The sequence below is a fragment of the Diadema setosum genome, chromosome 5 (genome assembly GCF_964275005.1).
Source record: "Diadema setosum chromosome 5, eeDiaSeto1, whole genome shotgun sequence".
NCBI classification, from domain to species: domain Eukaryota; kingdom Metazoa; phylum Echinodermata; class Echinoidea; order Diadematoida; family Diadematidae; genus Diadema; species Diadema setosum.
The window spans coordinates 13,210,240-13,223,119 of NC_092689.1; the positions used below are offsets into that span (position 1 = coordinate 13,210,240).

Here is a 12,880-nt window from a genome sequence, read left to right on the forward strand (position 1 = left end):
GCTAAGATTGTTTGATGAAAGATGAAATAATTCTCAGAATTAATTCTGAAATCTTGCCATAATCGTACGGATATAATACCTCCACATTATGATTTCAATGTCATTGCAAGCCATCAAGATCATTACTGCCTTTCTTTTGAATACAGAAGTTCTTTCCAATTTACAGCACAATTAATTGCAACTGATTGACAAATTGCCCTACATCGACGTAATAACGACGTAATTACGTCGATGTAGGGCAATTTGTCAATCAGTTGCAATGAAAACATCTCGACGGAAGAAATTCATAAATTTGAAAAAGCACAATTAATGTTCATAAAACTTTCAGGGACGTTTCTTGTCTTATATTCCAAAGTCTGTAAATATTAAAGAGCCGTTCGAGCTCACATTTAGCAAATTACTTCAGAGAATTTGGATATAGGGATTGCATTCAAAAAAACTGAAATTGTCTTGCGTAATCAGCATTGAGGCTAGCATTACCCTAGATTGGTGAGCCTTACCTGCAGCTCTACACCTGACTCCCGCATCTTCTGAATGTCCGCAGTTCTCGACTCCGATTCCAGGGTTACCACAATCAAAGATGCTCGTTTCTGTTCCATCGCATGACACGTCATCAAGCCAAATTTCACCGGTGCCTTGTCCAAAAGCGGCTCTACTCAGTGCTTCTTCAGCGTCATCAAAACCAAGACTTCTGCAGACAACACCGGCATCGGTGATATCCCAGAAGTCATCGCAGACAGTTCCCCAGGCTCCGTTCGCGTAAACTTCTACTCGTCCTTCACTTGGTGTTTCGCCGTCGACAAGGCGAACCGTCTCTTTACACATTATATAAAAATGCAAATACAAAGTGTCATACAGGTATGGATATTGCGATCTCAGTATGTTTATTTTCCAAGGAAAGTACATATTATGACGTTCAATAATTCAACGAACTAAGGGAGATATGGGTACATTTTAAAGAGTGCCTTTGTCAATTGTGGCTTGGCATTTATCCCGTTCCATGGCATTAGTTCCGTGACAATTGCTCCCTTGAAATATCTGCATGCAAAGCCAAACATAAATTCTACCCACAAACATAGCCCAATAACCCTATTCTTAATCTTCACATCAAAATAAACCTAAAACCCCATCACAACCATAACCTAAGTCCTTGGAGAAAGTATGACCGAAGCAAATGTACCACGAGCAAATGTCGTGTCACCCAATTATCCTTGTAATATGCAGTATCAACACATTTTTTTTTTATTCATTTGTTACCAGGGTGAAGCTTATGATTATACCTCACCTTGCGTTACCGAACGATCTGAATTATCCAACACGGGCGGCACTTTTTTTAACCAACGGTTAGAATTGCACTGGACAATGTTACGCAATAAATGTAAATTCTAAAAAAAAAAAAAAAAAAAAAAAAAATCAACCAATTTTTACCCTCCGGCCTTAATATAAAATGTTTTAGACAAAAACAACAGAAGTGAACCAGCTAAACAAGGAGGTCAAGAGAAACCAACGTTTAAACTTTTCCACAAGATAAGCTAAGATTGTTTGATGAAAGATGAAATAATTCTCAGAATTAATTCTGAAATCTTGCCATAATCGTACGGATATAATACCTCCACAATATGATTTCAATGTCATTGCAAGCCATCAAGATCATTACTGCCTTTCTTTTGAATACAGAAGTTCTTTCCAATTTACAGCACAATTAATGTTCATAAAACTTTCAGGGACGTTTCTTGTCTTATATTCCAAAGTCTGTAAATATTAAAGAGCCCTTCGAGCTCACATTTAGCAAATTACTTCAGAGAATTTGGATATAGGGATTGCATTCAAAAAAAACCCTGAAATTGTCTTGCGTAATCAGTATTAAAGCTAGCATTACCCTATATTGGTGAACCTTACCTGCAGCACTACACCTAACTCCAGCATCTTCGTGATGTCCGCAGTTGTTGACTCCGATTCCACTGTTGCCACAATCAAAGATGCTGGTTTCTGTTCCACTGCATGACACGTCATCAAGTAAAATGGCACCGGTTCCTTGTCCAAAGGCGGCATTGCTCAGTGCTTCTTGAGCGCCACCAAAACCAAGACTTCTGCAGACAACACCGGCATCGGTGATATCCCAGGAGTCATCGCACACAGTTCCCCAGGCTCCGTTCGCGTAAACTTCTACTCGTCCTTCATTGTCACTACTACCATCGACGAGGCGAACTTGATTTTTTTTTTATAAAGGAAGAAAAAACACAGATTATATGAACGAATACATGCGATTTTGCATCTCATGAACAATACATACAACAATGAGAATACCCTTTTCTGTCGTCAGATTTTATTATGGCTCTGGGTTTTTTTTTTTTCTCTCCAGAATGCTCATTTGAAGGTAAACTGTACCAATGAAGTACTTAGCAGCGATAGTTCCAAAGAAAGTATCTATTAGTATTTATTACCTTGTACCGGTGTAACATAACCGTGTCACACTTATGGACAAATATCAATACATTCGACAAGAATTTGGTTCCATAGACATAGTAGCTGTGCCTTTGAATAGGTAAATGCTTGCAAAGTGAATGTTCTTGTAGAATTTAAAACAAAGACCTCCGTTCGCGTAAACTTCTACTCGACCATCACTTGATGTTTCTCGATCAACAAGTCCAGCCGTCTCGGGCGGCACTATTTTTTTTTTTTTTTTTTTAACAACGGGTAATTTCAGAATTGCAGGGACAACGTTACTCAATGAATGTAAATCCATTTAAAAAAATCAACGAAATTTTACCCTCCGGCATTAATATTTTAGACAAAAACAACAGAAGTGAACCAGTGAAACCTACAAAACAAGGAAGTCAAGAGAAACCAGCGTCTAAACTTATTTACATGATAAGCTCAGATTGTTTGAAGAAAGATGAAATTGTCAGAATAAATTCTGAAATCTTGCCATGATCGCATAGATATTATATCTCTACATTATGATTTAAATGTTATTGCAATCCATGAAAATTATTACTGCCTTTCCTTTAAATACAGAAGTTCTCTCCAATTTATGGTGCAATCGATGGTCCTAAAGGTTTCAGGGACGTTTCTTGTCTTATTTTCCAAAGTCTGGAAATATTAAAAAGATGTTCGAGCTTACATTTAGCAAATAACTTTAGAGAATTTTAAAATAGGGATTGGGTTTTAAAAACTGAAATTTTCTTCCGGAATCAGTATTAAGGCTAGCATCACCAAAGATTGATGAACATTACCTGCAGCACTACACCTGACTCCAGCATCTTCTGAATGTCCGCAGTTGTTGACTCCGATTCCACTGTTGCCACAGTCAAAGATGCTCGTTTCTGTTCCACTGCATGACACGTCATCGAGTAAAATGTCGCCGGTGCCTTGTCCGAAGGCGGCATTGCTCAGTGCTTCTTCAGCGCCACCAAAACCAAGACTTCTGCAGACAACACCGGCATCGGTGTCATCCCAGGAGTCATCGCACACAGTTCCCCAGGCTCCGTTCGCGTAAACTTCTACTCGTCCTTCATTGTCACTACTACCATCGACGAGGCGAACTTGATTTTTTTTTTAAAGGAAGAAAAAACACAGATTACATGAACAAATACATGCGATTTTACATCTCATTAACAAGCGAGAATATCCTTTTCTGTCGTCATATTTTATTAAGGCTCTGTTTTTTTTCCCCAGAATGTTCATTTGAAGGTAAAGGTAAACTGTACCAATGAAGTACTTGGCAGCGATAGTTCCAAAGAAAGTATCTATCAGTATTTATTAGCTTGTACAGGTGTAACATAACCGTGTCACACTTATGGACAAATATCAATACATTCGACAAGAATTTGGTTCCATAGACATAGTAGCTGTGCCTTTGAATAGGTAAATGCTTGCAAAGTGAATGTTCTTGTAGAATTTAAAACAAAGACCTCCGTTCGCGTAAACTTCTACTTGACCATCACTTGATGTTTCTCGATCAACAAGTCCAGCCGTCTCGGGCGGCACTATTTTTTTTTTTTTTAACAACGGGTAATTTCAGAATTGCAGGGACAACGTTACTCAATGAATGTAAATCCATTTAAAAAAATCAACGAAATTTTACCCTCCGGCATTAATATTTTAGACAAAAACAACAGAAGTGAACCAGTGAAACCTACAAAACAAGGAAGTCAAGAGAAACCAGCGTCTAAACTTATTTACATGATAAGCTCAGATTGTTTGAAGAAAGATGAAATTGTCAGAATAAATTCTGAAATCTTGCCATGGTCGTATAGATATTATATCTCTACATTATGATTTAAATGTTATTGCAATCCATGAAAATTATTACTGCCTTTCCTTTAAATACAGAAGTTCTCTCCAATTTATAGCGTAATCGATGGTCCTAAAGGTTTCAGGGACGTTTCTTGTCTTATTTTCCAAAGTCTGGAAATATTAAAAAGATGTTCGAGCTTACATTTAGCAAATAACTTTAGAGAATTTTAAAATAGGGATTGGGTTTTAAAAACTGAAATTTTCTTCCGGAATCAGTATTAAGGCTAGCATCATCAAAGATTGATGAACATTACCTGCAGCACTACACCTGACTCCAGCATCTTCTGAATGTCCGCAGTTGTTGACTCCGATTCCACTGTTGCCACAGTCAAAGATGCTCGTTTCTGTTCCACTGCATGACACGTCATCGAGTAAAATGTCGCCGGTGCCTTGTCCGAAGGCGGCATTGCTCAGTGCTTCTTCAGCGCCATCAAAACCAAGACTTCTGCAGACAACACCGGCATCGGTGTCATCCCAGGAGTCATCGCACACAGTTCCCCAGGCTCCGTTCGCGTAAACTTCTACTCGTCCTTCATTGTCACTACTACCATCGACGAGGCGAACTTGATTTTTTTTTTAAAGGAAGAAAAAACACAGATTACATGAACAAATACATGCGATTTTACATCTCATGAACAAGCGAGAATATCCTTTTCTGTCGTCATATTTTATTAAGGCTCTGTTTTTTTTTTTCCCAGAATGTTCATTTGATGGTAAAGGTAAACTGTACCAATGAAGTACTTGGCAGCGATAGTTCCAAAGAAAGTATCTATCAGTATTTATTAGCTTGTACAGGTGTAACATAACCGTGTCACACTTATGGACAAATATCAATACATTCGAAAAGAATTTGGTTCCACAGACATAGTAGCTGTGCCTTTGAAAAAGTAAATGCTTGCAAAGTGAATGCTATTGTAGAATGTAAAACAAAGAGCTCCGTTTGCGTAAACTTCTACTCGACCTTCACTTAATGTTTCTCCATCAACAAGTCCAGTGGTCTCAGGCGGCACTATTTTTTTTTAAACAACGGGTAATTTCAGAATTGCAGGGACAACGTCACTCAATGAATGTAAATCCTTTAAAAAAATAAACGAATTTTTACCCTCCGGCATTAATATTTTAGACAAAAACAACAAAAGTGAACCAGTGAAACCTACAAAACAAGGAAGTCAAGAGAAACCAGCGTCTAAACTTATTTACAAGATAAGCTCAGATTGTTTGATGAAAGATGAAATTGTCAGAATAAATTCTGAAATCTTGCAATACTCGTACGGATATCATATCTCTACATTATGATTTAAATGTCATTCCAATCCATGACGATTATTACTGCCTTTCCTTTAAATACAGAAGTTCTCTCCAATTTACAGCGCAATCGATGGTCCTAAAGGTTTCAAGGACGTTTCTTGTCTTATTTTCCAAAGTCTGGAAATATTAAAGAGATGTTCGAGCTCACATTTAGCATATAACTTCGGAGACTTTGGGTATAGGGATTGCGTATACAAAAGCTGAAATTGTCTTCCGGAATCAGTATCAAGGCTAGCATCACCAAAGATTGGTGAACCTTACCTGCAGCACTACACCTAACTCCAGCATCTTCGTGATGTCCGCAGTTGTTGACTCCGATTCCACTGTTGCCACAATCAAAGATGCTCGTTTCTGTTCCACTGCATGACACGTCATCGAGTAAAATGTCGCCGGTGCCTTGTCCGAAGGCAGCATTGCTCAGTGCTTCTTCAGCGCCACCAAAACCAAGACTTCTGCAGACAACACCGGCATCGTTGATATCCCAGGAGTCATCGCACACAGTTCCCCAGCCTCCGTTCGCGTAAACTTCTACTCGTCCTTCACTGTTACTACTACCACCGACGAGGCGAACTTTTTTTTTTGAAGATAAAACACAGATGACATGAAAGAATACGTTGCGATTTTACATCCCACGAACAAGCGAGAATACCCTTTTCTGTCGTCATGTTTTGTTATACCTCTGTTTTTTTTTTCAGAATGCTTATTTGAAGGTAAATTGTTCTGATGAAGTACTTAGCAGCGATAGTTCCAAAGTTAGTATCTATAAGTATTTATAACCTTGTACAGGTGTAACATAACCCTGTAACATTTATGGACATATATCAATACATTCGAAAGAGAATTTGGCTCCAAATACTTAGTTGTGCCCTTGAAAAAGTAAATGCTTGCAAAGTGAATGCTCTTGTAGAATTTAAAACAAAGAGCTCCGTTCGCCTAAACTTCCACTCGACCTTCACTTGATGTTTTTCCATCAACAAGTCGAACCGTCTCGGGCGACACTTTTTTTTTTTTTAAACCAGCGGTTAATTTCAGAATTGTAGGGACAACGTTACTCAATAAATGTAAATCCATTAAAAAAATCAACTAATTTTTACCCTCCGGCATTAATATTTTAGACAAAAACAACAAAAGTGAACCAGTGAAACCTACAAAACAAGGAAGTCAAGAGAAACCAGCGTCTAAACTTATTTACAAGATAAGCTCAGATTGTTTGATGAAAGATGAAATTGTCCGAATAAATTCTGAAATCTTGCCGTGATCGTATGGATATCATACCTCCACATTATGATTTAAATGTCATTGCAATCCATGAAAATTATTACTGCCTTTCCTTTAAATACAGAAGTTCTCTCCAATTCATGGTGCAATCGATGGTCCTAAACGTTTCAGGGACGTTTCTTGTCTTATTTTCCAAAGTCTGGAAATATTAAAGAGATGTTCGAGCTCACATTTAGCAAATAACTTTAGAGAATTTTAAAATAGGGATTGGGTTTTAAAAACTGAAATTGTCTTCCGGAATCAGTATTAAGGCTAGCATCACCAAGGATTGGTGAACCTTACCTGCAGCACTACACCTAACTCCAGCATCTTCGTGATGTCCGCAGTTCTCGACTCCGATTCCCCTGTTGCCACAATCAAAGATGCTCGTTTCTGTTCCACTGCATGACACGTCATCAAGTAAAATGTCGCCGGTGCCTTGTCCGAAGGCGGCATTGCTCAGTGCTTCTTGAGCGCCAACAAAACCAAGACTTCTGCAGACAACACCGGCATCGGTGATATCCCAGAAGTCATCGCACACAGTTCCCCAGGCTCCGTTCGCGTAAACTTCTACTCGTCCTTCACTGTTACTGCTACCACCGACGAGGCGAACTTTTTTTTTTTGAAGATAAAACAAAGATGACATGAAAGAATACATGCAATTTTTCATCCCACGAACAAGCGAGAATACCCTTTTTCTGTCGTCATATTTTATTATAGCTCTGGTTTTTTTTTCCGAATGCTTATTTGAAGGTCAGTTGTTCTGATAAAGTGCTTAGCAGCGATAGTTCCAAAGTTAGTATCTATAAGTATTTATAACCTTGTACAGGTGTAAAATAACCCTGTAACATTGGACAAATATCAATACATTCGAAAACATAAACGCTTGGAAATTGAATACTCTCGCAGAATGTAAAACAAAGAGCTCCGTTCGCGTAAACTTGTACTCGACCATCACTTAATGTTTCTCCATCAACAAGTCGAACAGTCTCAGGCGGCACTTTTTTTTTTTTTTTAACCAACGGTTAGTTTCAGAATTGCAGAGACAACGTGCGCATCGATGATACCCCAGGAGTCATCGCACACAGTTCCCTAGGCTCCGTCGTTGTAAACTTCTACTCACTCTCACCATTGACGAGTGGAACTACATGTATAACGCGAATTAGCCTTTAAGAAACATTTATGTATGAACATTGATTTTGTTTTATGAATCGAAATAACTCTCACTTTGTCGAGTTCCTATAAACTGTAAACAGTGCTGACGTGCTAAAGGGCATATCTCATACGTCTTCGCGACCACCGAGACTTGAATCGACATAATAATAGGGCGCCACCTAATCTCCACGCCAATGAGATACCCACTTATTCTTTTTTTTTTTTTTTTTTTTAAGATTCAGTTTCGAATAGCAGCAAATGATTTCCTAGACGGTTGTGATTCGTTAAAAACTGCTTGGTATAAGCAAAATTGTGAATATCTAGGGCAACGTGTACTTTGTAATAAAATTCGATATCGAATAACACAAAGACAAAGCACTACTGAGGAAAACGATGAACACAATACTAGTAATGTAACAATTCATCGAAGCAAACTGCCAGATCTCTGGTTTATCTTTGCGTGGCCATATTCTGCCTTTGTTCTGTTTTGTTTTCCTCCACAAAAAAGTCTCTTTTTTATTGCAGGTAAAAAGTCCATTAGGTCGAGTGTCAAGTAAAAATACATGTATGAAAAGCAGATCAGAATTTATGACTTTGTCAAATTGTAAACACTGTATAACTTTGAAGATAGACACTCCTTTTACCAACTGAGAAATCAAGGAAAACGTCTTCCAGCGTAACGCTTTGGGACAGATCTCAGGATATCGAAAAACAGTGTGAAGATACAAACATAAAGCTGTCTATTGCGGCAAAAATGAATGCTCCATAAAATATAAAACGAAGGAAATTTATTTCAAAGAAAACATGAGCCAATTAATTAATAATTGCTGTGAATTATTCAGTTTCACTTCGACATCTCACACGAACCCCCACTTTTTATTGTTTTTCTGGAATAGATATGCCTTCTTCTACAATTTGGTCAAGTTCCGTGAAAATGACATAGGTTTTGAATATACACCATGAAATTCATGAACCCACTCTGTTAGGGCATCCCTGCCCAGAATCCTAACTAGATTTTGGGGTCTTACGATGGTTTATGTCGCATGGGGGAGCTGCTAGCACAAAACGAGCAAACGAATCCCCACTATTTATTGTCTTTCTGGAATAAGTGAGCCTTTTTCTACACTTTGGTCAAGTTTTGTGAAAATGGCATGGGTTTTGAATGTACAGCATGAGATTTATGAACCCACCCTGTCAGGGCATCCCTGCATAGGTTCCTGACCAGATTTTGGGGTCTTACGATGATATATGTCGCAAGGGCGCGCTGCTAGCACAAAAACGATCACATGAAACCCCCCCCCCCGGTTTTTTATTATTTTTCTGGAATTAGTAAGCTTTCTACTACAATTTTGTCAAGTTTAGTGAACATGGGTTTTGAAAGTAAAGCATCAGTTTTATGAACCTTGTCCTTTAACTCGCCCCTAACAGTAATGTCCCTGACAAGGATTTGAGAGATTTTGGTGTTTTCTACCTTGTGAGGGCGCTGCTTGCTCAAGAATGAAAGTGTAAACCCTAACTTTAAAACATATATCTCGTTTTGGGTACCTTTTTCTGCAATTCTTGCAAATTCATAGAAAATAACGTGGATTTTTCAAGAATTATGGGGATTAAGTCTGTCATTGCAGATTTTGTTGCCAATCATGGTCTTGATCCTGTAACGCTATCATTTTGGTACTGGACGGCAGATTTTCATATTCTTCAAAGTCCCGTAGAAGAAAAACATGCACATGAACATATGGTTTTATTTACATATTTGGACTTCGGATGGGTCAAAGTTACGGTATGAAAAGTTTAAAGAAAATGACATGGACTTCACTTTATCTGAGGAAAGTCCTTAAGGCGTTTTATAAAACAAAATTATAATAGATATTTTCATTCGTACAATGGACAGAATATTTCATTCGGTGAAAGATGAAATCTTTGATCCATTCAACTTGGCTGTGCCAAGTTGAATGGATCATTTTATCTTTCACCTCATGATATTCTGTCCATTGCACTCATAAACATTCATTATTTATATATTATATAACGCCTGAAGAGATCCTTGTCATTTGATTGGTTGTTTGACATTGATAATTCTGCCCATTTCACTGTGACGTCATCATCCGTGCAATTGTGGTTCCATTTACCGTGCAATTGTGGTTCCATTTACCGTGCAATTTTGGATCCATACGATTTGCTCCATGGCACGCTCGCTGAGAACCCGACAAACTACGCATGTAAAACGCTTGCGTTTGCAGTGTGTGTATGCGACAGCGCGCTAGCGCAGCGTAAAGCGCTCAGTGAGCACTCTCGCGATCTCTCTTGTTCCTAATACAAAACATCAAATGACAAGGATCTAGGATCAGGCGTTATATAAAACAAGTAATAAATGTTTTTCATTCGTGCAATGGACAGAATACTTCATTCGGTGAAAGATGAAATGTTTGATCCATTCAACTCGGCTGCGCCTCGTTGAATGGGATCATTTCATCTTTCACCTCATGAAATATTCTGTCCATTGCACTCATAAACATTCATTATTTGTAAACTCTTTGCCGCGCACTCAACAAGCGCATATTTTTGACACTCATTTTTGTGAACAGATAAACTTCAACAAGTCAGTTCCGCCTACGTACGTGTGTATATATTATACTTGACGGCTGACTGTAATACACAAATGCCTAAAGTGCGTTTTGTTCGGCCGCTAGACCGTGTACGTACGCTCCTCTAAAATGGAAAATTTACACTTTGTCCACCAGATTGACGATTTGAACAACGGATGAGAAAAATCTCGCCCGTTTCTTTTACGGTGGGAATATCCGGCAAATGAAAATGATATGCGGTAACCCCACTCCCGAACTTTCTTCAAGGTTTACACAATAGATAGTTAACGATGGCCAATGTTTTGGGGTGTTGCTTAATGAAAAAAACAAAACAAAACAAAAACAAAGTTCGGGAAAAAAGTCATTAAGTCTTATGCATCTTCGTTTCTTCATCACGCATCCGTATTTTCACTTAAATCTTATTGCATTTTCTTTTTTGTCAGTCAGCCTTAAAGGTTCTGTTTATCTCTGGGAGCAGTGATTTCAAACATTTTCAAGATAATTATCACATTTTGATGCATATTGTGTAGGTCTGCTGTATCACAAAACATCCTTCTTTATACGATTATAATATATATATATATATATATATATATATATATATATATATATAGATATATACCTGTGTTTTGGTGCCTTGTCTGCTACCGGCGGTTTCACGCTGTCGCGATCTTCAGGCAGACCTTAAGACCTTAAGACCTTAAGACCTTAAGTCTGCCTGAAGATCGCGACAGCGTGAAACCGCCGGTAGCAGAAAAGGCACCAAAACACAGGTACGCCTAATATGCTCTGCTTTACAGCATTGAGCACTTTTCGACCCTCAACAAACCATATATTCCCCACGGATATTATACCCAACGGATATATATATGTATTGCAATAAAGCCAAAATATAAGGAATTATAGGTTTTCCCGGCCAATTTCGCACTTTTGTCAGTTCATTTGATAAAAGGTTCATTCAATTTATCGAAAAATCCTCTTCACTGCACATTCTGTCATTAAAAATTGAAAGTTGGTCGTTGAATTAAGCATTTCGATCAATGAAATTTGCACATGTGCCTTTCGAATTCGTAAAACAGGCATTCAAATTGGAACGTGCTCTTCAGTCATTCAAATTCGCCAGCACTGGCCGAAAAGGGGTATTTTGGTCATTCAATTTCGTGTTTGGGTAGTCAAATTCCAAACATGTTTATTCAAATTAACGTCATGTTATTTCTTTTTTGAAAAGGTGAGAACATTTTAACACGTATTTCTAAGTGACTTTTTTGTTTCACCTATGCGCTGTTAAGCAGTAAAACTATCATATTTTTGATCCCATATATATAGCCCTAGTTTGTTGTTCTTGTTTATATTTGATTTATTGGCGTTCTTCTGCGGTGCGTGTGTCCCGCGGATTTGTGAATGTCTCCTCTTTGTGATTGACCGGAATGTTTACACGTAAAGTGAATGGCGAGACCCGGATGTAGGGTGATACCAACTAATATCGCCCGCTGACCTCGATGACCGATCAGAATACCAACTTCAATTGCCCCTCAAAACTAACCCATATAGGTAATAATTTCTGGTATTTCCCTCAAGGCCAGTCAATATTATAGGTCTTCCCGGCCAATTTCGTACTTTTGTCAGTTCATTTGATAAAAGCTTCATTCAATTTAGCGAAAATCCTCGTCACTGCACATTCTGTCATTCAAATTTGCGAGTTGGTCGTTCAATTTAGCATTTCCATTAAGGAAATTTGCACATATGCCTTTCGAGTTCGTAAAACGGGCATTCAAATTGGCTCGTGCTCTTCAGTCATTCAAATTTGCCAGCACTAGCAGAAAGGGGTATTTCGGTTATTCAGTTTCGCGTATGGGTAGTCAAATTTCAAACATGTTCATTCAAATTAACATCATGTTATTTCTTTTTTAAAAAGGTGATAACATTTTAACACGTATTTCTATGTGACTTTTTTGTTTCATCCACACACTGTTAAGCAGTAAAGGTATCATATTTTTGACCATATATAACTCGAGGTTGTTATTCTGTAACGCCCCTTTTCTTTCATACATGTCATTTTAGGCCTACATGCACCAATACTACAGATTAACTTCATCATCTTACAGTCATGACAGCACAAGTTATATACAGACGCATTTCTCATGAAGACAGAACAAAAAAAAAAAAAAAAAAAAAAAAACTGTTGCCAAAATCTCTAAAATGAGTACGAAGACATGAAATGTAATGACGCTTGCAAAATGATGAATATGTTGAAAAAATAATAAAGAAGAACCAAA

At 38.0% G+C, this 12,880-nt stretch overlaps 1 pseudogene; it reads right to left on the bottom strand.

Moving 5' to 3' along the window:
- Positions 1-12,880, bottom strand: part of LOC140228525 (uncharacterized) — a 333,922-nt pseudogene that overhangs the window by 103,668 nt on the left and 217,374 nt on the right.